General features: G+C 35.9%; 17 non-coding genes across 17 annotated transcripts; all 17 read right to left on the minus strand.

The window, feature by feature from the left end:
* Positions 1–357: 357 nt before the first annotated feature.
* On the minus strand, positions 358–430 carry TRNAF-GAA (transfer RNA phenylalanine (anticodon GAA)). The gene has a single exon. It is a non-coding gene; the product is annotated as a tRNA-Phe (tRNA).
* An 867-nt stretch (positions 431–1,297) lies between these two features.
* TRNAL-CAG (transfer RNA leucine (anticodon CAG)) lies at positions 1,298–1,380 on the minus strand. The gene has a single exon. It is a non-coding gene; the product is annotated as a tRNA-Leu (tRNA).
* A 1,935-nt stretch (positions 1,381–3,315) lies between these two features.
* TRNAL-CAG (transfer RNA leucine (anticodon CAG)) lies at positions 3,316–3,398 on the minus strand. Its single transcript has one exon. It is a non-coding gene; the product is annotated as a tRNA-Leu (tRNA).
* A 995-nt stretch (positions 3,399–4,393) lies between these two features.
* On the minus strand, positions 4,394–4,466 carry TRNAF-GAA (transfer RNA phenylalanine (anticodon GAA)). The gene has a single exon. It is a non-coding gene; the product is annotated as a tRNA-Phe (tRNA).
* A 1,945-nt stretch (positions 4,467–6,411) lies between these two features.
* TRNAF-GAA (transfer RNA phenylalanine (anticodon GAA)) lies at positions 6,412–6,484 on the minus strand. Its single transcript has one exon. It is a non-coding gene; the product is annotated as a tRNA-Phe (tRNA).
* An 867-nt stretch (positions 6,485–7,351) lies between these two features.
* TRNAL-CAG (transfer RNA leucine (anticodon CAG)) lies at positions 7,352–7,434 on the minus strand. Its single transcript has one exon. It is a non-coding gene; the product is annotated as a tRNA-Leu (tRNA).
* Positions 7,435–8,429: 995 nt separating this feature from the next.
* TRNAF-GAA (transfer RNA phenylalanine (anticodon GAA)) lies at positions 8,430–8,502 on the minus strand. The gene has a single exon. It is a non-coding gene; the product is annotated as a tRNA-Phe (tRNA).
* Positions 8,503–9,369: 867 nt separating this feature from the next.
* TRNAL-CAG (transfer RNA leucine (anticodon CAG)) lies at positions 9,370–9,452 on the minus strand. The gene has a single exon. It is a non-coding gene; the product is annotated as a tRNA-Leu (tRNA).
* Positions 9,453–10,447: 995 nt separating this feature from the next.
* TRNAF-GAA (transfer RNA phenylalanine (anticodon GAA)) lies at positions 10,448–10,520 on the minus strand. Its single transcript has one exon. It is a non-coding gene; the product is annotated as a tRNA-Phe (tRNA).
* Positions 10,521–11,387: 867 nt separating this feature from the next.
* Positions 11,388–11,470, minus strand: TRNAL-CAG (transfer RNA leucine (anticodon CAG)). The gene has a single exon. It is a non-coding gene; the product is annotated as a tRNA-Leu (tRNA).
* A 3,001-nt stretch (positions 11,471–14,471) lies between these two features.
* On the minus strand, positions 14,472–14,544 carry TRNAF-GAA (transfer RNA phenylalanine (anticodon GAA)). The gene has a single exon. It is a non-coding gene; the product is annotated as a tRNA-Phe (tRNA).
* A 1,945-nt stretch (positions 14,545–16,489) lies between these two features.
* Positions 16,490–16,562, minus strand: TRNAF-GAA (transfer RNA phenylalanine (anticodon GAA)). Its single transcript has one exon. It is a non-coding gene; the product is annotated as a tRNA-Phe (tRNA).
* A 2,885-nt stretch (positions 16,563–19,447) lies between these two features.
* On the minus strand, positions 19,448–19,530 carry TRNAL-CAG (transfer RNA leucine (anticodon CAG)). Its single transcript has one exon. It is a non-coding gene; the product is annotated as a tRNA-Leu (tRNA).
* Positions 19,531–20,525: 995 nt separating this feature from the next.
* On the minus strand, positions 20,526–20,598 carry TRNAF-GAA (transfer RNA phenylalanine (anticodon GAA)). The gene has a single exon. It is a non-coding gene; the product is annotated as a tRNA-Phe (tRNA).
* A 1,960-nt stretch (positions 20,599–22,558) lies between these two features.
* Positions 22,559–22,631, minus strand: TRNAF-GAA (transfer RNA phenylalanine (anticodon GAA)). The gene has a single exon. It is a non-coding gene; the product is annotated as a tRNA-Phe (tRNA).
* An 835-nt stretch (positions 22,632–23,466) lies between these two features.
* Positions 23,467–23,549, minus strand: TRNAL-UAG (transfer RNA leucine (anticodon UAG)). The gene has a single exon. It is a non-coding gene; the product is annotated as a tRNA-Leu (tRNA).
* A 3,020-nt stretch (positions 23,550–26,569) lies between these two features.
* TRNAF-GAA (transfer RNA phenylalanine (anticodon GAA)) lies at positions 26,570–26,642 on the minus strand. The gene has a single exon. It is a non-coding gene; the product is annotated as a tRNA-Phe (tRNA).
* Positions 26,643–26,838: the final 196 nt, after the last annotated feature.

Consider the following 26,838-nt stretch of genomic DNA (forward strand, 5'->3'; position numbering starts at 1 on the left):
TTTTGACTTTGTCCACAGCATATTTTTTAAGGACATTTGTCTCAGTAATGCCTCAGTGTTTCAAAGTCAAACAAGCTGACTATAATCATTCAGCTAGTGTCTGATAAGTGCTGTCTGTTTCAGCTATCAGGTTACCTTTTAATCCTCTTACAGCTAAGTCAATCTGAAATAAAACAAAATAGAGGAAAAATTACTAAAAAACATTCATGTGTTCAAAAGGAAAAAGTTACCGTTTCTCAAATTTTTAACATTTTGTTTTCTGTAGATAGTTAAGATTTTTAGGCCTTTTGATCATGATCAGTCCATGTGCTTTGTTTAATATCTCCTTAAAATGTAAACGGTGAAGAAAAAGCATTTTGCCGAAACCCGGGATTGGACCAGGGACCTTTAGATCTTCAGTCTAACGCTCTCCCAACTGAGCTATTTCGGCCATATCTATACATTTTCTGGGGGGTTTGACACTCTGCAAATGTCAAGTGTCACACCTGGAGGGATATATTATAATTTTTCATTTGACTGTTTTTTGAAGCATGATTTCTATTTGAAACGCCTTCCATTTTGCTGTACATATTTAATAACATTCATTAACTATTTGTGAATGAGTAGAAAAAGACAGCAATTTTGCCATTGAATTTTTACATTTTCAGTTTGTCTCCATGCACCAGTATAATTCTGACCCTGTGCTTCTAGAATAGGTCATGGTCGCACATAAAACACAATTTGCATGCATAATGTTACATCAAGTTTTATTTTTTATGAGATGCAAACAATTGGAGCAAAAAAGAGACAAAAATTTAGAGAAAATATTTTATTGATTGTTAAAAGTGAGACCATTTGTCCCAAAATGTGCTGAAACATGTCAGAAGGACATGGGCATTTCACATTTTTTAAACTATGATTACCTACTTGTTAAGTTTTTGTTAATTAAGTATCGTTATGGTCTATTGATGTATGAGGTGAAAACTATGAAAGTAGACTTACCAGCAAATCCGTTTCTAGATATATTTCATGACAGCACTGTAGAAGGTTGATTCCCTACCCTAATAGGGACAGAGAACACAAAGAGGTGAAATAGTCCCTCCTCATTGACTGTCCAAAGGATTTTTCTAGTGCCAAAAGAACAACAGACATATGCACAAAATAACCTGTTTGATGTTCCTAGAGTTCTTTTTTGAGAGGACAAATTCAGATTCACTCCAAAGACTCTCAGGAAATTTTTCAAAACCACATTACTAAGTTTTGTTTGACCTCATCTAATCAATAAATGAAGATAAAGTTTCTTGAAATTAAATGTTGATGTCAGAAGTGGGATTTGAACCCACGCCTCCAGGGAAGACTGCGACCTGAACGCAGCGCCTTAGACCGCTCGGCCATCCTGACTTCGATATGCAATTGGAACTTAACTCCTTCCATGCTAGTCAGCAGAAATGTTACCATCCCTTGTGATTAAAAACTTGTCACACCACCCCAAAAAAGTCAATAAATAACATTTTTTATATGCGTACTTTTCGTCTGCATTAATTTTTAAACCTCCATTTATTTTGTTTGGATATTAGAAATGTTAGATTTCTCACAAATGCGGTGATGCACCACATTTCTTCAGAAACTACTGTTTGGCCACACAGCAGGGCTTTGAAAGGAAGAGCCCTATTTGGGTTTTGCAATGCAGATTTTGCAGGAATACCTTGCAGATGAAATTTGCAGAGTACCAAAACAGCAGAAAACCTCCCAAAGTGACCACATTTTAGAAATTATTTTGCACAATGAGTTAATCAACACCTGCAATTACTATTGTCAGCCTATAGGTGTTTTCACTCTGAACCATCCAGCATTGCAAGTATGCCAGTTTAGTGCCCAGCTTTTGCTTGCAGAGACAAGCAACCCATACATTTTTAAGTGGGCTCTACTCACTGGAGCAATGTCAAATATGTAGATGCTTTGTCTCACCATTAAAGTAGAAACCTCCTATATTTCAAATTAAAGATGATGGACCTGTGTGGAGCTTGTGTTTTTTGCCTTTTTGACTTTGTCCACAGCATATTTTTTAAGGACATTTGTCTCAGTAATGCCTCAGTGTTTCAAAGTCAAACAAGCTGACTATAATCATTCAGCTAGTGTCTGATAAGTGCTGTCTGTTTCAGCTATCAGGTTACCTTTTAATCCTCTTACAGCTAAGTCAATCTGAAATAAAACAAAATAGAGGAAAAATTACTAAAAAACATTCATGTGTTCAAAAGGAAAAAGTTACCGTTTCTCAAATTTTTAACATTTTGTTTTCTGTAGATAGTTAAGATTTTTAGGCCTTTTGATCATGATCAGTCCATGTGCTTTGTTTAATATCTCCTTAAAATGTAAACGGTGAAGAAAAAGCATTTTGCCGAAACCCGGGATTGGACCAGGGACCTTTAGATCTTCATTCTAACGCTCTCCCAACTGAGCTATTTCGGCCATATCTATACATTTGCTGGGGGGTTTGACACTCTGCAAATGTCAAGTGTCACACCTGGAGGGATATATTATAATTTTTCATTTGACTGTTTTTTGAAGCATGATTTCTATTTGAAACGCCTTCCATTTTGCTGTACATATTTAATAACATTCATTAACTATTTGTGAATGAGTAGAAAAAGACAGCAATTTTGCCATTGAATTTTTACATTTTCAGTTTGTCTCCATGCACCAGTATAATTCTGACCCTGTGCTTCTAGAATAGGTCATGGTCGCACATAAAACACAATTTGCATGCATAATGTTACATCAAGTTTTATTTTTTATGAGATGCAAACAATTGGAGCAAAAAAGAGACAAAAATTTAGAGAAAATATTTTATTGATTGTTAAAAGTGAGACCATTTGTCCCAAAATGTGCTGAAACATGTCAGAAGGACATGGGCATTTCACATTTTTTAAACTATGATTACCTACTTGTTAAGTTTTTGTTAATTAAGTATCGTTATGGTCTATTGATGTATGAGGTGAAAACTATGAAAGTAGACTTACCAGCAAATCCGTTTCTAGATATATTTCATGACAGCACTGTAGAAGGTTGATTCCCTACCCTAATAGGGACAGAGAACACAAAGAGGTGAAATAGTCCCTCCTCATTGACTGTCCAAAGGATTTTTCTAGTGCCAAAAGAACAACAGACATATGCACAAAAAAATCTGTTTGATGTTCCTAGAGTTCTTTTTTGAGAGGACAAATTCAGATTCACTCCAAAGACTCTCAGGAAATTTTTCAAAACCACATTACTAAGTTTTGTTTGACCTCATCTAATCAATAAATGAAGATAAAGTTTCTTGAAATTAAATGTTGATGTCAGAAGTGGGATTTGAACCCACGCCTCCAGGGAAGACTGCGACCTGAACGCAGCGCCTTAGACCGCTCGGCCATCCTGACTTCGATATGCAATTGGAACTTAACTCCTTCCATGCTAGTCAGCAGAAATGTTACCATCCCTTGTGATTAAAAACTTGTCACACCACCCCAAAAAAGTCAATAAATAACATTTTTTATATGCGTACTTTTCGTCTGCATTAATTTTTAAACCTCCATTTATTTTGTTTGGATATTAGAAATGTTAGATTTCTCACAAATGCGGTGATGCACCACATTTCTTCAGAAACTACTGTTTGGCCACACAGCAGGGCTTTGAAAGGAAGAGCCCTATTTGGGTTTTGCAATGCAGATTTTGCAGGAATACCTTGCAGATGAAATTTGCAGAGTACCAAAACAGCAGAAAACCTCCCAAAGTGACCACATTTTAGAAATTATTTTGCACAATGAGTTAATCAACACCTGCAATTACTATTGTCAGCCTATAGGTGTTTTCACTCTGAACCATCCAGCATTGCAAGTATGCCAGTTTAGTGCCCAGCTTTTGCTTGCAGAGACAAGCAACCCATACATTTTTAAGTGGGCTCTACTCACTGGAGCAATGTCAAATATGTAGATGCTTTGTCTCACCATTAAAGTAGAAACCTCCTATATTTCAAATTAAAGATGATGGACCTGTGTGGAGCTTGTGTTTTTTGCCTTTTTGACTTTGTCCACAGCATATTTTTTAAGGACATTTGTCTCAGTAATGCCTCAGTGTTTCAAAGTCAAACAAGCTGACTATAATCATTCAGCTAGTGTCTGATAAGTGCTGTCTGTTTCAGCTATCAGGTTACCTTTTAATCCTCTTACAGCTAAGTCAATCTGAAATAAAACAAAATAGAGGAAAAATTACTAAAAAACATTCATGTGTTCAAAAGGAAAAAGTTACCGTTTCTCAAATTTTTAACATTTTGTTTTCTGTAGATAGTTAAGATTTTTAGGCCTTTTGATCATGATCAGTCCATGTGCTTTGTTTAATATCTCCTTAAAATGTAAACGGTGAAGAAAAAGCATTTTGCCGAAACCCGGGATTGGACCAGGGACCTTTAGATCTTCAGTCTAACGCTCTCCCAACTGAGCTATTTCGGCCATATCTATACATTTTCTGGGGGGTTTGACACTCTGCAAATGTCAAGTGTCACACCTGGAGGGATATATTATAATTTTTCATTTGACTGTTTTTTGAAGCATGATTTCTATTTGAAACGCCTTCCATTTTGCTGTACATATTTAATAACATTCATTAACTATTTGTGAATGAGTAGAAAAAGACAGCAATTTTGCCATTGAATTTTTACATTTTCAGTTTGTCTCCATGCACCAGTATAATTCTGACCCTGTGCTTCTAGAATAGGTCATGGTCGCACATAAAACACAATTTGCATGCATAATGTTACATCAAGTTTTATTTTTTATGAGATGCAAACAATTGGAGCAAAAAAGAGACAAAAATTTAGAGAAAATATTTTATTGATTGTTAAAAGTGAGACCATTTGTCCCAAAATGTGCTGAAACATGTCAGAAGGACATGGGCATTTCACATTTTTTAAACTATGATTACCTACTTGTTAAGTTTTTGTTAATTAAGTATCGTTATGGTCTATTGATGTATGAGGTGAAAACTATGAAAGTAGACTTACCAGCAAATCCGTTTCTAGATATATTTCATGACAGCACTTTAGAAGGTTGATTCCCTACCCTAATAGGGACAGAGAACACAAAGAGGTGAAATAGTCCCTCCTCATTGACTGTCCAAAGGATTTTTCTAGTGCCAAAAGAACAACAGACATATGCACAAAAAAACCTGTTTGATGTTCCTAGAGTTCTTTTTTGAGAGGACAAATTCAGATTCACTCCAAAGACTCTCAGGAAATTTTTCAAAACCACATTACTAAGTTTTGTTTGACCTCATCTAATCAATAAATGAAGATAAAGTTTCTTGAAATTAAATGTTGATGTCAGAAGTGGGATTTGAACCCACGCCTCCAGGCAAGACTGCGAACTGAACGCAGCGCCTTAGACCGCTCGGCCATCCTGACTTAGATATGCAATTGGAACTTAACTCCTTCCATGCTAGTCAGCAGAAATGTTACCATCCCTTGTGATTAAAAACTTGTCACACCACCCCAAAAAAGTCAATAAATAACATTTTTTATATGCGTACTTTTCGTCTGCATTAATTTTTAAACCTCCATTTATTTTGTTTGGATATTAGAAATGTTAGATTTCTCACAAATGCGGTGATGCACCACATTTCTTCAGAAACTACTGTTTGGCCACACAGCAGGGCTTTGAAAGGAAGAGCCCTATTTGGGTTTTGCAATGCAGATTTTGCAGGAATACCTTGCAGATGAAATTTGCAGAGTACCAAAACAGCAGAAAACCTCCCAAAGTGACCACATTTTAGAAATTATTTTGCACAATGAGTTAATCAACACCTGCAATTACTATTGTCAGCCTATAGGTGTTTTCACTCTGAACCATCCAGCATTGCAAGTATGCCAGTTTAGTGCCCAGCTTTTGCTTGCAGAGACAAGCAACCCATACATTTTTAAGTGGGCTCTACTCACTGGAGCAATGTCAAATAGGTAGATGCTTTGTCTCACCATTAAAGTAGAAACCTCCTATATTTCAAATTAAAGATGACGGACCTGTGTGGAGCTTGTGTTTTTTGCCTTTTTGACTTTGTCCACAGCATATTTTTTAAGGACATTTGTCTCAGTAATGCCTCAGTGTTTCAAAGTCAAACAAGCTGACTATAATCATTCAGCTAGTGTCTGATAAGTGCTGTCTGTTTCAGCTATCAGGTTACCTTTTAATCCTCTTACAGCTAAGTCAATCTGAAATAAAACAAAATAGAGGAAAAATTACTAAAAAACATTCATGTGTTCAAAAGGAAAAAGTTACCGTTTCTCAAATTTTTAACATTTTGTTTTCTGTAGATAGTTAAGATTTTTAGGCCTTTTGATCATGATCAGTCCATGTGCTTTGTTTAATATCTCCTTAAAATGTAAACGGTGAAGAAAAAGCATTTTGCCGAAACCCGGGATTGGACCAGGGACCTTTAGATCTTCAGTCTAACGCTCTCCCAACTGAGCTATTTCGGCCATATCTATACATTTTCTGGGGGGTTTGACACTCTGCAAATGTCAAGTGTCACACCTGGAGGGATATATTATAATTTTTCATTTGACTGTTTTTTGAAGCATGATTTCTATTTGAAACGCCTTCCATTTTGCTGTACATATTTAATAACATTCATTAACTATTTGTGAATGAGTAGAAAAAGACAGCAATTTTGCCATTGAATTTTTACATTTTCAGTTTGTCTCCATGCACCAGTATAATTCTGACCCTGTGCTTCTAGAATAGGTCATGGTCGCACATAAAACACAATTTGCATGCATAATGTTACATCAAGTTTTATTTTTTATGAGATGCAAACAATTGGAGCAAAAAAGAGACAAAAATTTAGAGAAAATATTTTATTGATTGTTAAAAGTGAGACCATTTGTCCCAAAATGTGCTGAAACATGTCAGAAGGACATGGGCATTTCACATTTTTTAAACTATGATTACCTACTTGTTAAGTTTTTGTTAATTAAGTATCGTTATGGTCTATTGATGTATGAGGTGAAAACTATGAAAGTAGACTTACCAGCAAATCCGTTTCTAGATATATTTCATGACAGCACTGTAGAAGGTTGATTCCCTACCCTAATAGGGACAGAGAACACAAAGAGGTGAAATAGTCCCTCCTCATTGACTGTCCAAAGGATTTTTCTAGTGCCAAAAGAACAACAGACATATGCACAAAAAAACCTGTTTGATGTTCCTAGAGTTCTTTTTTGAGAGGACAAATTCAGATTCACTCCAAAGACTCTCAGGAAATTTTTCAAAACCACATTACTAAGTTTTGTTTGACCTCATCTAATCAATAAATGAAGATAAAGTTTCTAGAAATTAAATGTTGATGTCAGAAGTGGGATTTGAACCCACGCCTCCAGGGAAGACTGCGACCTGAACGCAGCGCCTTAGACCGCTCGGCCATCCTGACTTCGATATGCAATTGGAACTTAACTCCTTCCATGCTAGTCAGCAGAAATGTTACCATCCCTTGTGATTAAAAACTTGTCACACCACCCCAAAAAAGTCAATAAATAACATTTTTTATATGCGTACTTTTCGTCTGCATTAATTTTTAAACCTCCATTTATTTTGTTTGGATATTAGAAATGTTAGATTTCTCACAAATGCGGTGATGCACCACATTTCTTCAGAAACTACTGTTTGGCCACACAGCAGGGCTTTGAAAGGAAGAGCCCTATTTGGGTTTTGCAATGCAGATTTTGCAGGAATACCTTGCAGATGAAATTTGCAGAGTACCAAAACAGCAGAAAACCTCCCAAAGTGACCACATTTTAGAAATTATTTTGCACAATGAGTTAATCAACACCTGCAATTACTATTGTCAGCCTATAGGTGTTTTCACTCTGAACCATCCAGCATTGCAAGTATGCCAGTTTAGTGCCCAGCTTTTGCTTGCAGAGACAAGCAACCCATACATTTTTAAGTGGGCTCTACTCACTGGAGCAATGTCAAATATGTAGATGCTTTGTCTCACCATTAAAGTAGAAACCTCCTATATTTCAAATTAAAGATGACGGACCTGTGTGGAGCTTGTGTTTTTTGCCTTTTTGACTTTGTCCACAGCATATTTTTTAAGGACATTTGTCTCAGTAATGCCTCAGTGTTTCAAAGTCAAACAAGCTGACTATAATCATTCAGCTAGTGTCTGATAAGTGCTGTCTGTTTCAGCTATCAGGTTACCTTTTAATCCTCTTACAGCTAAGTCAATCTGAAATAAAACAAAATAGAGGAAAAATTACTAAAAAACATTCATGTGTTCAAAAGGAAAAAGTTACCGTTTCTCAAATTTTTAACATTTTGTTTTCTGTAGATAGTTAAGATTTTTAGGCCTTTTGATCATGATCAGTCCATGTGCTTTGTTTAATATCTCCTTAAAATGTAAACGGTGAAGAAAAAGCATTTTGCCGAAACCCGGGATTGGACCAGGGACCTTTAGATCTTCAGTCTAACGCTCTCCCAACTGAGCTATTTCGGCCATATCTATACATTTTCTGGGGGGTTTGACACTCTGCAAATGTCAAGTGTCACACCTGGAGGGATATATTATAATTTTTCATTTGACTGTTTTTTGAAGCATGATTTCTATTTGAAACGCCTTCCATTTTGCTGTACATATTTAATAACATTCATTAACTATTTGTGAATGAGTAGAAAAAGACAGCAATTTTGCCATTGAATTTTTACATTTTCAGTTTGTCTCCATGCACCAGTATAATTCTGACCCTGTGCTTCTAGAATAGGTCATGGTCGCACATAAAACACAATTTGCATGCATAATGTTACATCAAGTTTTATTTTTTATGAGATGCAAACAATTGGAGCAAAAAAGAGACAAAAATTTAGAGAAAATATTTTATTGATTGTTAAAAGTGAGACCATTTGTCCCAAAATGTGCTGAAACATGTCAGAAGGACATGGGCATTTCACATTTTTTAAACTATGATTACCTACTTGTTAAGTTTTTGTTAATTAAGTATCGTTATGGTCTATTGATGTATGAGGTGAAAACTATGAAAGTAGACTTACCAGCAAATCCGTTTCTAGATATATTTCATGACAGCACTGTAGAAGGTTGATTCCCTACCCTAATAGGGACAGAGAACACAAAGAGGTGAAATAGTCCCTCCTCATTGACTGTCCAAAGGATTTTTCTAGTGCCAAAAGAACAACAGACATATGCACAAAAAAACCTGTTTGATGTTCCTAGAGTTCTTTTTTGAGAGGACAAATTCAGATTCACTCCAAAGACTCTCAGGAAATTTTTCAAAACCACATTACTAAGTTTTGTTTGACCTCATCTAATCAATAAATGAAGATAAAGTTTCTTGAAATTAAATGTTGATGTCAGAAGTGGGATTTGAACCCACGCCTCCAGGGAAGACTGCGACCTGAACGCAGCGCCTTAGACCGCTCAGCCATCCTGACTTCGATATGCAATTGGAACTTAACTCCTTCCATGCTAGTCAGCAGAAATGTTACCATCCCTTGTGATTAAAAACTTGTCACACCACCCCAAAAAAGTCAATAAATAACATTTTTTATATGCGTACTTTTCGTCTGCATTAATTTTTAAACCTCCATTTATTTTGTTTGGATATTAGAAATGTTAGATTTCTCACAAATGCGGTGATGCACCACATTTCTTCAGAAACTACTGTTTGGCCACACAGCAGGGCTTTGAAAGGAAGAGCCCTATTTGGGTTTTGCAATGCAGATTTTGCAGGAATACCTTGCAGATGAAATTTGCAGAGTACCAAAACAGCAGAAAACCTCCCAAAGTGACCACATTTTAGAAATTATTTTGCACAATGAGTTAATCAACACCTGCAATTACTATTGTCAGCCTATAGGTGTTTTCACTCTGAACCATCCAGCATTGCAAGTATGCCAGTTTAGTGCCCAGCTTTTGCTTGCAGAGACAAGCAACCCATACATTTTTAAGTGGGCTCTACTCACTGGAGCAATGTCAAATAGGTAGATGCTTTGTCTCACCATTAAAGTAGAAACCTCCTATATTTCAAATTAAAGATGACGGACCTGTGTGGAGCTTGTGTTTTTTGCCTTTTTGACTTTGTCCACAGCATATTTTTTAAGGACATTTGTCTCAGTAATGCCTCAGTGTTTCAAAGTCAAACAAGCTGACTATAATCATTCAGCTAGTGTCTGATAAGTGCTGTCTGTTTCAGCTATCAGGTTACCTTTTAATCCTCTTACAGCTAAGTCAATCTGAAATAAAACAAAATAGAGGAAAAATTACTAAAAAACATTCATGTGTTCAAAAGGAAAAAGTTACCGTTTCTCAAATTTTTAACATTTTGTTTTCTGTAGATAGTTAAGATTTTTAGGCCTTTTGATCATGATCAGTCCATGTGCTTTGTTTAATATCTCCTTAAAATGTAAACGGTGAAGAAAAAGCATTTTGCCGAAACCCGGGATTGGACCAGGGACCTTTAGATCTTCAGTCTAACGCTCTCCCAACTGAGCTATTTCGGCCATATCTATACATTTTCTGGGGGGTTTGACACTCTGCAAATGTCAAGTGTCACACCTGGAGGGATATATTATAATTTTTCATTTGACTGTTTTTTGAAGCATGATTTCTATTTGAAACGCCTTCCATTTTGCTGTACATATTTAATAACATTCATTAACTATTTGTGAATGAGTAGAAAAAGACAGCAATTTTGCCATTGAATTTTTACATTTTCAGTTTGTCTCCATGCACCAGTATAATTCTGACCCTGTGCTTCTAGAATAGGTCATGGTCGCACATAAAACACAATTTGCATGCATAATGTTACATCAAGTTTTATTTTTTATGAGATGCAAACAATTGGAGCAAAAAAGAGACAAAAATTTAGAGAAAATATTTTATTGATTGTTAAAAGTGAGACCATTTGTCCCAAAATGTGCTGAAACATGTCAGAAGGACATGGGCATTTCACATTTTTTAAACTATGATTACCTACTTGTTAAGTTTTTGTTAATTAAGTATCGTTATGGTCTATTGATGTATGAGGTGAAAACTATGAAAGTAGACTTACCAGCAAATCCGTTTCTAGATATATTTCATGACAGCACTTTAGAAGGTTGATTCCCTACCCTAATAGGGACAGAGAACACAAAGAGGTGAAATAGTCCCTCCTCATTGACTGTCCAAAGGATTTTTCTAGTGCCAAAAGAACAACAGACATATGCACAAAAAAACCTGTTTGATGTTCCTAGAGTTCTTTTTTGAGAGGACAAATTCAGATTCACTCCAAAGACTCTCAGGAAATTTTTCAAAACCACATTACTAAGTTTTGTTTGACCTCATCTAATCAATAAATGAAGATAAAGTTTCTTGAAATTAAATGTTGATGTCAGAAGTGGGATTTGAACCCACGCCTCCAGGGAAGACTGCGAACTGAACGCAGCGCCTTAGACCGCTCGGCCATCCTGACTTAGATATGCAATTGGAACTTAACTCCTTCCATGCTAGTCAGCAGAAATGTTACCATCCCTTGTGATTAAAAACTTGTCACACCACCCCAAAAAAGTCAATAAATAACATTTTTTATATGCGTACTTTTCGTCTGCATTAATTTTTAAACCTCCATTTATTTTGTTTGGATATTAGAAATGTTAGATTTCTCACAAATGCGGTGATGCACCACATTTCTTCAGAAACTACTGTTTGGCCACACAGCAGGGCTTTGAAAGGAAGAGCCCTATTTGGGTTTTGCAATGCAGATTTTGCAGGAATACCTTGCAGATGAAATTTGCAGAGTACCAAAACAGCAGAAAACCTCCCAAAGTGACCACATTTTAGAAATTATTTTGCACAATGAGTTAATCAACACCTGCAATTACTATTGTCAGCCTATAGGTGTTTTCACTCTGAACCATCCAGCATTGCAAGTATGCCAGTTTAGTGCCCAGCTTTTGCTTGCAGAGACAAGCAACCCATACATTTTTAAGTGGGCTCTACTCACTGGAGCAATGTCAAATATGTAGATGCTTTGTCTCACCATTAAAGTAGAAACCTCCTATATTTCAAATTAAAGATGACGGACCTGTGTGGAGCTTGTGTTTTTTGCCTTTTTGACTTTGTCCACAGCATATTTTTTAAGGACATTTGTCTCAGTAATGCCTCAGTGTTTCAAAGTCAAACAAGCTGACTATAATCATTCAGCTAGTGTCTGATAAGTGCTGTCTGTTTCAGCTATCAGGTTACCTTTTAATCCTCTTACAGCTAAGTCAATCTGAAATAAAACAAAATAGAGGAATAATTACTAAAAAACATTCATGTGTTCAAAAGGAAAAAGTTACCGTTTCTCAAATTTTTAACATTTTGTTTTCTGTAGATAGTTAAGATTTTTAGGCCTTTTGATCATGATCAGTCCATGTGCTTTGTTTAATATCTCCTTAAAATGTAAACGGTGAAGAAAAAGCATTTTGCCGAAACCCGGGACCTTTAGATCTTCAGTCTAACGCTCTCCCAACTGAGCTATTTCGGCCATATCTATACATTTTCTGGGGGGTTTGACACTCTGCAAATGTCAAGTGTCACACCTGGAGGAATATATTATAATTTTTCATTTGACTGTTTTTTGAAGCATGATTTCTATTTGAAACGCCTTCCATTTTGCTGTACATATTTAATAACATTCATTAACTATTTGTGAATGAGTAGAAAAAGACAGCAATTTTGCCATTGAATTTTTACATTTTCAGTTTGTCTCCATGCACCAGTATAATTCTGACCCTGTGCTTCTAGAATAGGTCATGGTCGCACATAAAACACAATTTGCATGCATAATGTTACATCAAGTTTTATTTTTTATGAGATGCAAACAATTGGAGCAAAAAAGAGACAAAAATTTAGAGAAAATATTTTATTGATTGTTAAAAGTGAGACCATTTGTCCCAAAATGTGCTGAAACATGTCAGAAGGACATGGGCATTTCACATTTTTTAAACTATGATTACCTACTTGTTAAGTTTTTGTTAATTAAGTATCGTTATGGTCTATTGATGTATGAGGTGAAAACTATGAAAGTAGACTTACCAGCAAATCCGTTTCTAGATATATTTCATGACAGCACTTTAGAAGGTTGATTCCCTACCCTAATAGGGACAGAGAACACAAAGAGGTGAAATAGTCCCTCCTCATTGACTGTCCAAAGGATTTTTCTAGTGCCAAAAGAACAACAGACATATGCACAAAAAAACCTGTTTGATGTTCCTAGAGTTCTTTTTTGAGAGGACAAATTCAGATTCACTCCAAAGACTCTCAGGAAATTTTTCAAAACCACATTACTAAGTTTTGTTTGACCTCATCTAATCAATAAATGAAGATAAAGTTTCTTGAAATTAAATGTTGATGTCAGAAGTGGGATTTGAACCCACGCCTCCAGGGAAGACTGCGAACTGAACGCAGCGCCTTAGACCGCTCGGCCATACTGACTACGATATGCAATGGGAACTTAACTCCTTCCATGCTAGTCAGCAGAAATGTTACCATCCCTTGTGATTAAAAACTTGTCACACCACCCCAAAAAAGTCAATAAATAACATTTTTTATATGCGTACTTTTCATCTGCATTAATTTTTAAACCTCCATTTATTTTGTTTGGATATTAGAAATGTTAGATTTCTCACAAATGCGGTGATGCACCACATTTCTTCAGAAACTACTGTTTGGCCACACAGCAGGGCTTTGAAAGGAAGAGCCCTATTTGGGTTTTGCAATGCAGATTTTGCAGGAATACCTTGCAGATGAAATTTGCAGAGTACCAAAACAGCAGAAAACCTCCCAAAGTGACCACATTTTAGAAATTATTTTGCACAATGAGTTAATCAACACCTGCAATTACTATTGTCAGCCTATAGGTGTTTTCACTCTGAACCATCCAGCATTGCAAGTATGCCAGTTTAGTGCCCAGCTTTTGCTTGCAGAGACAAGCAACCCATACATTTTTAAGTGGGCTCTACTCACTGGAGCAATGTCAAATAGGTAGATGCTTTGTCTCACCATTAAAGTAGAAACCTCCTATATTTCAAATTAAAGATGACGGACCTGTGTGGAGCTTGTGTTTTTTGCCTTTTTGACTTTGTCCACAGCATATTTTTTAAGGACATTTGTCTCAGTAATGCCTCAGTGTTTCAAAGTCAAACAAGCTGACTATAATCATTCAGCTAGTGTCTGATAAGTGCTGTCTGTTTCAGCTATCAGGTTACCTTTTAATCCTCTTACAGCTAAGTCAATCTGAAATAAAACAAAATAGAGGAAAAATTACTAAAAAACATTCATGTGTTCAAAAGGAAAAAGTTACCGTTTCTCAAATTTTTAACATTTTGTTTTCTGTAGATAGTTAAGATTTTTAGGCCTTTTGATCATGATCACTCCATGTGCTTTGTTTAATATCTCCTTAAAATGTAAACGGTGAAGAAAAAGCATTTTGCCGAAACCCGGGATTGGACCAGGGACCTTTAGATCTTCAGTCTAACGCTCTCCCAACTGAGCTATTTCGGCCATAGCTATACATTTTCTGGGGGGTTTGACACTCTGCAAATGTCAAGTATCACACCTGGAGGGATATATTATAATTTTTCATTTGACTGTTTTTTGAAGCATGATTTCTATTTGAAACGCCTTCCATTTTGCTGTACATATTTAATAACATTCATTAACTATTTGTGAATGAGTAGAAAAAGACAGCAATTTTGCCATTGAATTTTTACATTTTCAGTTTGTCTCCATGCACCAGTATAATTCTGACCCTGTGCTTCTAGAATAGGTCATGGTCGCACATAAAACACAATTTGCATGCATAATGTTACATTAAGTTTTATTTTTTATGAGATGCAAACAATTGGAGCAAAAAAGAGACAAAAATTTAGAGAAAATATTTTATTGATTGTTAAAAGTGAGACCATTTGTCCCAAAATGTGCTGAAACATGTCAGAAGGACATGGGCATTTCACATTTTTTAAACTATGATTACCTACTTGTTAAGTTTTTGTTAATTAAGTATCGTTATGGTCTATTGATGTATGAGGTGAAAACTATGAAAGTAGACTTACCAGCAAATCCGTTTCTAGATATATTTCATGACAGCACTTTAGAAGGTTGATTCCCTACCCTAATAGGGACAGAGAACACAAAGAGGTGAAATAGTCCCTCCTCATTGACTGTCCAAAGGATTTTTCTAGTGCCAAAAGAACAACAGACATATGCACAAAAAAACCTGTTTGATGTTCCTAGAGTTCTTTTTTGAGAGGACAAATTCAGATTCACTCCAAAGACTCTCAGGAAATTTTTCAAAACCACATTACTAAGTTTTGTTTGACCTCATCTAATCAATAAATGAAGATAAAGTTTCTTGAAATTAAATGTTGATGTCAGAAGTGGGATTTGAACCCACGCCTCCAGGGAAGACTGCAAACTGAACGCAGCGCCTTAGACCGCTCGGCCATACTGACTACGATATGCAATGGGAACTTAACTCCTTCCATGCTAGTCAGCAGAAATGTTACCATCCCTTGTGATTAAAAACTTGTCACACCACCCCAAAAAAGTCAATAAATAACATTTTTTATATGCGTACTTTTCATCTGCATTAATTTTTAAACCTCCATTTATTTTGTTTGGATATTAGAAATGTTAGATTTCTCACAAATGCGGTGATGCACCACATTTCTTCAGAAACTACTGTTTGGCCACACAGCAGGGCTTTGAAAGGAAGAGCCCTATTTGGGTTTTGCAATGCAGATTTTGCAGGAATACCTTGCAGATGAAATTTGCAGAGTACCAAAACAGCAGAAAACCTCCCAAAGTGACCACATTTTAGAAATTATTTTGCACAATGAGTTAATCAACACCTGCAATTACTATTGTCAGCCTATAGGTGTTTTCACTCTGAACCATCCAGCATTGCAAGTATGCCAGTTTAGTGCCCAGCTTTTGCTTGCAGAGACAAGCAACCCATACATTTTTAAGTGGGCTCTACTCACTGGAGCAATGTCAAATAGGTAGATGCTTTGTCTCACCATTAAAGTAGAAACCTCCTATATTTCAAATTAAAGATGACGGACCTGTGTGGAGCTTGTGTTTTTTGCCTTTTTGACTTTGTCCACAGCATATTTTTTAAGGACATTTGTCTCAGTAATGCCTCAGTGTTTCAAAGTCAAACAAGCTGACTATAATCATTCAGCTAGTGTCTGATAAGTGCTGTCTGTTTCAGCTATCAGGTTACCTTTTAATCCTCTTACAGCTAAGTCAATCTGAAATAAAACAAAATAGAGGAAAAATTACTAAAAAACATTCATGTGTTCAAAAGGAAAAAGTTACCGTTTCTCAAATTTTTAACATTTTGTTTTCTGTAGATAGTTAAGATTTTTAGGCCTTTTGATCATGATCACTCCATGTGCTTTGTTTAATATCTCCTTAAAATGTAAACGGTGAAGAAAAAGCATTTTGCCGAAACCCGGGATTGGACCAGGGACCTTTAGATCTTCAGTCTAACGCTCTCCCAACTGAGCTATTTCGGCCATAGCTATACATTTTCTGGGGGGTTTGACACTCTGCAAATGTCAAGTATCACACCTGGAGGGATATATTATAATTTTTCATTTGACTGTTTTTTGAAGCATGATTTCTATTTGAAACGCCTTCCATTTTGCTGTACATATTTAATAACATTCATTAACTATTTGTGAATGAGTAGAAAAAGACAGCAATTTTGCCATTGAATTTTTACATTTTCAGTTTGTCTCCATGCACCAGTATAATTCTGACCCTGTGCTTCTAGAATAGGTCATGGTCGCACATAAAACACAATTTGCATGCATAATGTTACATTAAGTTTTATTTTTTATGAGATGCAAACAATTGGAGCAAAAAAGAGACAAAAATTTAGAGAAAATATTTTATTGATTGTTAAAAGTGAGACCATTTGTCCCAAAATGTGCTGAAACATGTCAGAAGGACATGGGCATTTCACATTTTTTAAACTATGATTACCTACTTGTTAAGTTTTTGTTAATTAAGTATCGTTATGGTCTATTGATGTATGAGGTGAAAACTATGAAAGTAGACTTACCAGCAAATCCGTTTCTAGATATATTTCATGACAGCACTTTAGAAGGTTGATTCCCTACCCTAATAGGGACAGAGAACACAAAGAGGTGAAATAGTCCCTCCTCATTGACTGTCCAAAGGATTTTTCTAGTGCCAAAAGAACAACAGACATATGCACAAAAAAACCTGTTTGATGTTCCTAGAGTTCTTTTTTGAGAGGACAAATTCAGATTCACTCCAAAGACTCTCAGGAAATTTTTCAAAACCACATTACTAAGTTTTGTTTGACCTCATCTAATCAATAAATGAAGATAAAGTTTCTTGAAATTAAATGTTGATGTCAGAAGTGGGATTTGAACCCACGCCTCCAGGGAAGACTTCGAACTGAACGCAGCGCCTTAGACCGCTCGGCCATCCTGACTTCGATATGCAATTGGAACTTAACTCCTTCCATGCTAGTCAGCAGAAATGTTACCATCCCTTGTGATTAAAAACTTGTCACACCACCCCAAAAAAGTCAATAAATAACATTTTTTATATGCGTACTTTTCGTCTGCATTAATTTTTAAACCTCCATTTATTTTGTTTGGATATTAGAAATGTTAGATTTCTCACAAATGCGGTGATGCACCACATTTCTTCAGAAACTACTGTTTGGCCACACAGCAGGGCTTTGAAAGGAAGAGCCCTATTTGGGTTTTGCAATGCAGATTTTGCAGGAATACCTTGCAGATGAAATTTGCAGAGTACCAAAACAGCAGAAAACCTCCCAAAGTGACCACATTTTAGAAATTATTTTGCACAATGAGTTAATCAACACCTGCAATTACTATTGTCAGCCTATAGGTGTTTTCACTCTGAACCATCCAGCATTGCAAGTATGCCAGTTTAGTGCCCAGCTTTTGCTTGCAGAGACAAGCAACCCATACATTTTTAAGTGGGCTCTACTCACTGGAGCAATGTCAAATATGTAGATGCTTTGTCTCACCATTAAAGTAGAAACCTCCTATATTTCAAATTAAAGATGACGGACCTGTGTGGAGCTTGTGTTTTTTGCCTTTTTGACTTTGTCCACAGCATATTTTTTAAGGACATTTGTCTCAGTAATGCCTCAGTGTTTCAAAGTCAAACAAGCTGACTATAATCATTCAGCTAGTGTCTGATAAGTGCTGTCTGTTTCAGCTATCAGGTTACCTTTTAATCCTCTTACAGCTAAGTCAATCTGAAATAAAACAAAATAGAGGAAAAATTACTAAAAAACATTCATGTGTTCAAAAGGAAAAAGTTACCGTTTCTCAAATTTTTAACATTTTGTTTTCTGTAGATAGTTAAGATTTTTAGGCCTTTTGATCATGATCAGTCCATGTGCTTTGTTTAATATCTCCTTAAAATGTAAACGGTGAAGAAAAAGCATTTTGCCGAAACCTGGGATTGGACCAGGGACCTTTAGATCTTCAGTCTAACGCTCTCCCAACTGAGATATTTCGGCCATATCTATACATTTTCTGGGGGGTTTGACACTCTGCAAATGTCAAGTGTCACACCTGGAGGGATATATTATAATTTTTCATTTGACTGTTTTTTGAAGCATGATTTCTATTTGAAACGCCTTCCATTTTGCTGTACATATTTAATAACATTCATTAACTATTTGTGAATGAGTAGAAAAAGACAGCAATTTTGCCATTGAATTTTTACATTTTCAGTTTGTCTCCATGCACCAGTATAATTCTGACCCTGTGCTTCTAGAATAGGTCATGGTCGCACATAAAACACAATTTGCATGCATAATGTTACATCAAGTTTTATTTTTTATGAGATGCAAACAATTGGAGCAAAAAAGAGACAAAAATTTAGAGAAAATATTTTATTGATTGTTAAAAGTGAGACCATTTGTCCCAAAATGTGCTGAAACATGTCAGAAGGACATGGGCATTTCACATTTTTTAAACTATGATTACCTACTTGTTAAGTTTTTGTTAATTAAGTATCGTTATGGTCTATTGATGTATGAGGTGAAAACTATGAAAGTAGACTTACCAGCAAATCCGTTTCTAGATATATTTCATGACAGCACTTTAGAAGGTTGATTCCCTACCCTAATAGGGACAGAGAACACAAAGAGGTGAAATAGTCCCTCCTCATTGACTGTCCAAAGGATTTTTCTAGTGCCAAAAGAACAACAGACATATGCACAAAAAAACCTGTTTGATGTTCCTAGAGTTCTTTTTTGAGAGGACAAATTCAGATTCACTCCAAAGACTCTCAGGAAATTTTTCAAAACCACATTACTAAGTTTTGTTTGACCTCATCTAATCAATAAATGAAGATAAAGTTTCTTGAAATTAAATGTTGATGTCAGAAGTGGGATTTGAACCCACGCCTCCAGGGAAGACTGCGAACTGAACGCAGCGCCTTAGACCGCTCGGCCATCCTGACTTCGATATGCAATTGGAACTTAACTCCTTCCATGCTAGTCAGCAGAAATGTTACCATCCCTTGTGATTAAAAACTTGTCACACCACCCCAAAAAAGTCAATAAATAACATTTTTTATATGCGTACTTTTCATCTGCATTAATTTTTAAACCTCCATTTATTTTGTTTGGATATTAGAAATGTTAGATTTCTCACAAATGCGGTGATGCACCACATTTCTTCAGAAACTACTGTTTGGCCACACAGCAGGGCTTTGAAAGGAAGAGCTCTATTTGGGTTTTGCAATGCAGATTTTGCAGGAATACCTTGCAGATGAAATTTGCAGAGTACCAAAACAGCAGAAAACCTCCCAAAGTGACCACATTTTAGAAATTATTTTGCACAATGAGTTAATCAACACCTGCAATTACTATTGTCAGCCTATAGGTGTTTTCACTCTGAACCATCCAGCATTGCAAGTATGCCAGTTTAGTGCCCAGCTTTTGCTTGCAGAGACAAGCAACCCATACATTTTTAAGTGGGCTCTACTCACTGGAGCAATGTCAAATATGTAGATGCTTTGTCTCACCATTAAAGTAGAAACCTCCTATATTTCAAATTAAAGATGATGGACCTGTGTGGAGCTTGTGTTTTTTGCCTTTTTGACTTTGTCCACAGCATATTTTTTAAGGACATTTGTCTCAGTAATGCCTCAGTGTTTCAAAGTCAAACAAGCTGACTATAATCATTCAGCTAGTGTCTGATAAGTGCTGTCTGTTTCAGCTATCAGGTTACCTTTTAATCCTCTTACAGCTAAGTCAATCTGAAATAAAACAAAATAGAGGAAAAATTACTAAAAAACATTCATGTGTTCAAAAGGAAAAAGTTACCGTTTCTCAAATTTTTAACATTTTGTTTTCTGTAGATAGTTAAGATTTTTAGGCCTTTTGATCATGATCACTCCATGTGCTTTGTTTAATATCTCCTTAAAATGTAAACGGTGAAGAAAAAGCATTTTGCCGAAACCCGGGATTGGACCAGGGACCTTTAGATCTTCAGTCTAACGCTCTCCCAACTGAGCTATTTCGGCCATATCTATACATTTTCTGGGGGGTTTGACACTCTGCAAATGTCAAGTGTCACACCTGGAGGGATATATTATAATTTTTCATTTGACTGTTTTTTGAAGCATGATTTCTATTTGAAACGCCTTCCATTTTGCTGTACATATTTAATAACATTCATTAACTATTTGTGAATGAGTAGAAAAAGACAGCAATTTTGCCATTGAATTTTTACATTTTCAGTTTGTCTCCATGCACCAGTATAATTCTGACCCTGTGCTTCTAGAATAGGTCATGGTCGCACATAAAACACAATTTGCATGCATAATGTTACATCAAGTTTTATTTTTTATGAGATGCAAACAATTGGAGCAAAAAAGAGACAAAAATTTAGAGAAAATATTTTATTGATTGTTAAAAGTGAGACCATTTGTCCCAAAATGTGCTGAAACATGTCAGAAGGACATGGGCATTTCACATTTTTTAAACTATGATTACCTACTTGTTAAGTTTTTGTTAATTAAGTATCGTTATGGTCTATTGATGTATGAGGTGAAAACTATGAAAGTAGACTTACCAGCAAATCCGTTTCTAGATATATTTCATGACAGCACTTTAGAAGGTTGATTCCCTACCCTAATAGGGACAGAGAACACAAAGAGGTGAAATAGTCCCTCCTCATTGACTGTCCAAAGGATTTTTCTAGTGCCAAAAGAACAACAGACATATGCACAAAAAAACCTGTTTGATGTTCCTAGAGTTCTTTTTTGAGAGGACAAATTCAGATTCACTCCAAAGACTCTCAGGAAATTTTTCAAAACCACATTACTAAGTTTTGTTTGACCTCATCTAATCAATAAATGAAGATAAAGTTTCTTGAAATTAAATGTTGATATCAGAAGTGGGATTTGAACCCACGCCTCCAGGGGAGACTGCGACCTGAACGCAGCGCCTTAGACCGCTCGGTATTAGACCGCTTGCCTTAGACTGCTTCGATATGCAATTGGAACTTAACTCCTTCCATGCTAGTCAGCAGAAATGTTACCATTCCTTGTGATTACAAACTTTTCACACCACCCCAAAAAAGTCAATAAATAACATTTTTTATATGCGTACTTTTCGTCTGCATTAATTTTTAAACCTCCATTTATTTTGTTTGGATATTAGAAATGTTAGATTTCTCACAAATACGGTGATGCACCACATTTCTTCAGAAACTACTGTTTGGCCACACAGCAGGGCTTTGAAAGGAAGAGCCCTATTTGGGTTTTGCAATGCAGATTTTGCAGGAATACCTTGCAGATGAAATTTGCAGAGTACCAAAACAGCAGAAAACCTCCCAAAGTGACCACATTTTAGAAATTATTTTGCACAATGAGTTAATCAACACCTGCAATTACTATTGTCAGCCTATAGGTGTTTTCACTCTGAACCATCCAGCATTGCAAGTATGCCAGTTTAGTGCCCAGCTTTTGCTTGCAGAGACAAGCAACCCATACATTTTTAAGTGGGCTCTACTCACTGGAGCAATGTCAAATATGTAGATGCTTTGTCTCACCATTAAAGTAGAAACCTCCTATATTTCAAATTAAAGATGATGGACCTGTGTGGAGCTTGTGTTTTTTGCCTTTTTGACTTTGTCCACAGCATATTTTTTAAGGACATTTGTCTCAGTAATGCCTCAGTGTTTCAAAGTCAAACAAGCTGACTATAATCATTCAGCTAGTGTCTGATAAGTGCTGTCTGTTTCAGCTATCAGGTTACCTTTTAATCCTCTTACAGCTAAGTCAATCTGAAATAAAACAAAATAGAGGAAAAATTACTAAAAAACATTCATGTGTTCAAAAGGAAAAAGTTACCGTTTCTCAAATTTTTAACATTTTGTTTTCTGTAGATAGTTAAGATTTTTAGGCCTTTTGATCATGATCAGTCCATGTGCTTTGTTTAATATCTCCTTAAAATGTAAACGGTGAAGAAAAAGCATTTTGCCGAAACCCGGGATTGGACCAGGGACCTTTAGATCTTCAGTCTAACGCTCTCCCAACTGAGCTATTTCGGCCATATCTATACATTTGCTGGGGGGTTTGACACTCTGCAAATGTCAAGTGTCACACCTGGAGGGATATATTATAATTTTTCATTTGACTGTTTTTTGAAGCATGATTTCTATTTGAAACGCCTTCCATTTTGCTGTACATATTTAATAACATTCATTAACTATTTGTGAATGAGTAGAAAAAGACAGCAATTTTGCCATTGAATTTTTACATTTTCAGTTTGTCTCCATGCACCAGTATAATTCTGACCCTGTGCTTCTAGAATAGGTCATGGTCGCACATAAAACACAATTTGCATGCATAATGTTACATCAAGTTTTATTTTTTATGAGATGCAAACAATTGGAGCAAAAAAGAGACAAAAATTTAGAGAAAATATTTTATTGATTGTTAAAAGTGAGACCATTTGTCCCAAAATGTGCTGAAACATGTCAGAATGACATTGGCATTTCACATTTTTTAAACTATGATTACCTACTTGTTAAGTTTTTGTTTATTAAATATCGTTATGGTCTATTGATGTATGAGGTGAAAACTATGAAAGTAGACTTACCAGCAAATCCGTTTCTAGATATATTTCATGACAGCACTGTAGAAGGTTGATTCCCTACCCTAATAGGGACAGAGAACACAAAGAGGTGAAATAGTCCCTCCTCATTGACTGTCCAAAGGATTTTTCTAGTGCCAAAAGAACAACAGACATATGCACAAAAAATCTGTTTGATGTTCCTAGAGTTCTTTTTTGAGAGGACAAATTCAGATTCACTCCAAAGACTCTCAGGAAATTTTTCAAAACCACATTACATGAAGATAAAGTTTCTTGAAATTAAATGTTGATGTCAGAAGTGGGATTTGAACCCACGCCTCCAGGGGAAACTGCAACCTAAACGCAGTGCCTTACACCACTCGGCCATCTTGACTTCGATATGCAGTTGGAACTTAACTCCTTCCATGCTAGTCAGCAGAAATGTTACCATCCCTTGTGATTAAAAACTTGTCACACCACCCCAAAAAAGTCAATAAATAACATTTTTTATATGCGTACTTTTCATCTGCATTAATTTTTAAACCTCCATTTATTTTGTTTGGATATTAGAAATGTTAGATTTCTCACAAATGCGGTGATGCACCACATTTCTTCAGAAACTACTGTTTGGCCACACAGCAGGGCTTTGAAAGGAAGAGCTCTATTTGGGTTTTGCAATGCAGATTTTGCAGGAATACCTTGCAGATGAAATTTGCAGAGTACCAAAACAGCAGAAAACCTCCCAAAGTGACCACATTTTAGAAATTATTTTGCACAATGAGTTAATCAACACCTGCAATTACTATTGTCAGCCTATAGGTGTTTTCACTCTGAACCATCCAGCATTGCAAGTATGCCAGTTTAGTGCCCAGCTTTTGCTTGCAGAGACAAGCAACCCATACATTTTTAAGTGGGCTCTACTCACTGGAGCAATGTCAAATATGTAGATGCTTTGTCTCACCATTAAAGTAGAAACCTCCTATATTTCAAATTAAAGATGATGGACCTGTGTGGAGCTTGTGTTTTTTGCCTTTTTGACTTTGTCCACAGCATATTTTTTAAGGACATTTGTCTCAGTAATGCCTCAGTGTTTCAAAGTCAAACAAGCTGACTATAATCATTCAGCTAGTGTCTGATAAGTGCTGTCTGTTTCAGCTATCAGGTTACCTTTTAATCCTCTTACAGCTAAGTCAATCTGAAATAAAACAAAATAGAGGAAAAATTACTAAAAAACATTCATGTGTTCAAAAGGAAAAAGTTACCGTTTCTCAAATTTTTAACATTTTGTTTTCTGTAGATAGTTAAGATTTTTAGGCCTTTTGATCATGATCACTCCATGTGCTTTGTTTAATATCTCCTTAAAATGTAAACGGTGAAGAAAAAGCATTTTGCCGAAACCCGGGATTGGACCAGGGACCTTTAGTCTAACGCTCTCCCAACTGAGCTATTTCGGCCATATCTATACATTTTCTGGGGGGTTTGACACTCTGCAAATGTCAAGTGTCACACCTGGAGGGATATATTATAATTTTTCATTTGACTGTTTTTTGAAGCATGATTTCTATTTGAAACGCCTTCCATTTTGCTGTACATATTTAATAACATTCATTAACTATTTGTGAATGAGTAGAAAAAGACAGCAATTTTGCCATTGAATTTTTACATTTTCAGTTTGTCTCCATGCACCAGTATAATTCTGACCCTGTGCTTCTAGAATAGGTCATGGTCGCACATAAAACACAATTTGCATGCATAATGTTACATCAAGTTTTATTTTTTATGAGATGCAAACAATTGGAGCAAAAAAGAGACAAAAATTTAGAGAAAATATTTTATTGATTGTTAAAAGTGAGACCATTTGTCCCAAAATGTGCTGAAACATGTCAGAAGGACATGGGCATTTCACATTTTTTAAACTATGATTACCTACTTGTTAAGTTTTTGTTAATTAAGTATCGTTATGGTCTATTGATGTATGAGGTGAAAACTATGAAAGTAGACTTACCAGCAAATCCGTTTCTAGATATATTTCATGACAGCACTTTAGAAGGTTGATTCCCTACCCTAATAGGGACAGAGAACACAAAGAGGTGAAATAGTCCCTCCTCATTGACTGTCCAAAGGATTTTTCTAGTGCCAAAAGAACAACAGACATATGCACAAAAAAACCTGTTTGATGTTCCTAGAGTTCTTTTTTGAGAGGACAAATTCAGATTCACTCCAAAGACTCTCAGGAAATTTTTCAAAACCACATTACTAAGTTTTGTTTGACCTCATCTAATCAATAAATGAAGATAAAGTTTCTTGAAATTAAATGTTGATATCAGAAGTGGGATTTGAACCCACGCCTCCAGGGGAGACTGCGACCTGAACGCAGCGCCTTAGACCGCTCGGTATTAGACCGCTTGCCTTAGACTGCTTCGATATGCAATTGGAACTTAACTCCTTCCATGCTAGTCAGCAGAAATGTTACCATTCCTTGTGATTACAAACTTTTCACACCACCCCAAAAAAGTCAATAAATAACATTTTTTATATGCATACTTTTCGTCTGCATTAATTTTTAAACCTCCATTTATTTTGTTTGGATATTAGAAATGTTAGATTTCTCACAAATACGGTGATGCACCACATTTCTTCAGAAACTACTGTTTGGCCACACAGCAGGGCTTTGAAAGGAAGAGCCCTATTTGGGTTTTGCAATGCAGATTTTGCAGGAATACCTTGCAGATGAAATTTGCAGAGTACCAAAACAGCAGAAAACCTCCCAAAGTGACCACATTTTAGAAATTATTTTGCACAATGAGTTAATCAACACCTGCAATTACTATTGTCAGCCTATAGGTGTTTTCACTCTGAACCATCCAGCATTGCAAGTATGCCAGTTTAGTGCCCAGCTTTTGCTTGCAGAGACAAGCAACCCATACATTTTTAAGTGGGCTCTACTCACTGGAGCAATGTCAAATATGTAGATGCTTTGTCTCACCATTAAAGTAGAAACCTCCTATATTTCAAATTAAAGATGATGGACCTGTGTGGAGCTTGTGTTTTTTGCCTTTTTGACTTTGTCCACAGCATATTTTTTAAGGACATTTGTCTCAGTAATGCCTCAGTGTTTCAAAGTCAAACAAGCTGACTATAATCATTCAGCTAGTGTCTGATAAGTGCTGTCTGTTTCAGCTATCAGGTTACCTTTTAATCCTCTTACAGCTAAGTCAATCTGAAATAAAACAAAATAGAGGAAAAATTACTAAAAAACATTCATGTGTTCAAAAGGAAAAAGTTACCGTTTCTCAAATTTTTAACATTTTGTTTTCTGTAGATAGTTAAGATTTTTAGGCCTTTTGATCATGATCAGTCCATGTGCTTTGTTTAATATCTCCTTAAAATGTAAACGGTGAAGAAAAAGCATTTTGCCGAAACCCGGGATTGGACCAGGGACCTTTAGATCTTCAGTCTAACGCTCTCCCAACTGAGCTATTTCGGCCATATCTATACATTTGCTGGGGGGTTTGACACTCTGCAAATGTCAAGTGTCACACCTGGAGGGATATATTATAATTTTTCATTTGACTGTTTTTTGAAGCATGATTTCTATTTGAAACGCCTTCCATTTTGCTGTACATATTTAATAACATTCATTAACTATTTGTGAATGAGTAGAAAAAGACAGCAATTTTGCC

The sequence above is a fragment of the Dendrobates tinctorius genome, unplaced genomic scaffold (genome assembly GCF_039654945.1).
Source record: "Dendrobates tinctorius isolate UK_male_01 unplaced genomic scaffold, ASM3965494v1 ptg000184l, whole genome shotgun sequence".
NCBI classification, from domain to species: domain Eukaryota; kingdom Metazoa; phylum Chordata; class Amphibia; order Anura; family Dendrobatidae; genus Dendrobates; species Dendrobates tinctorius.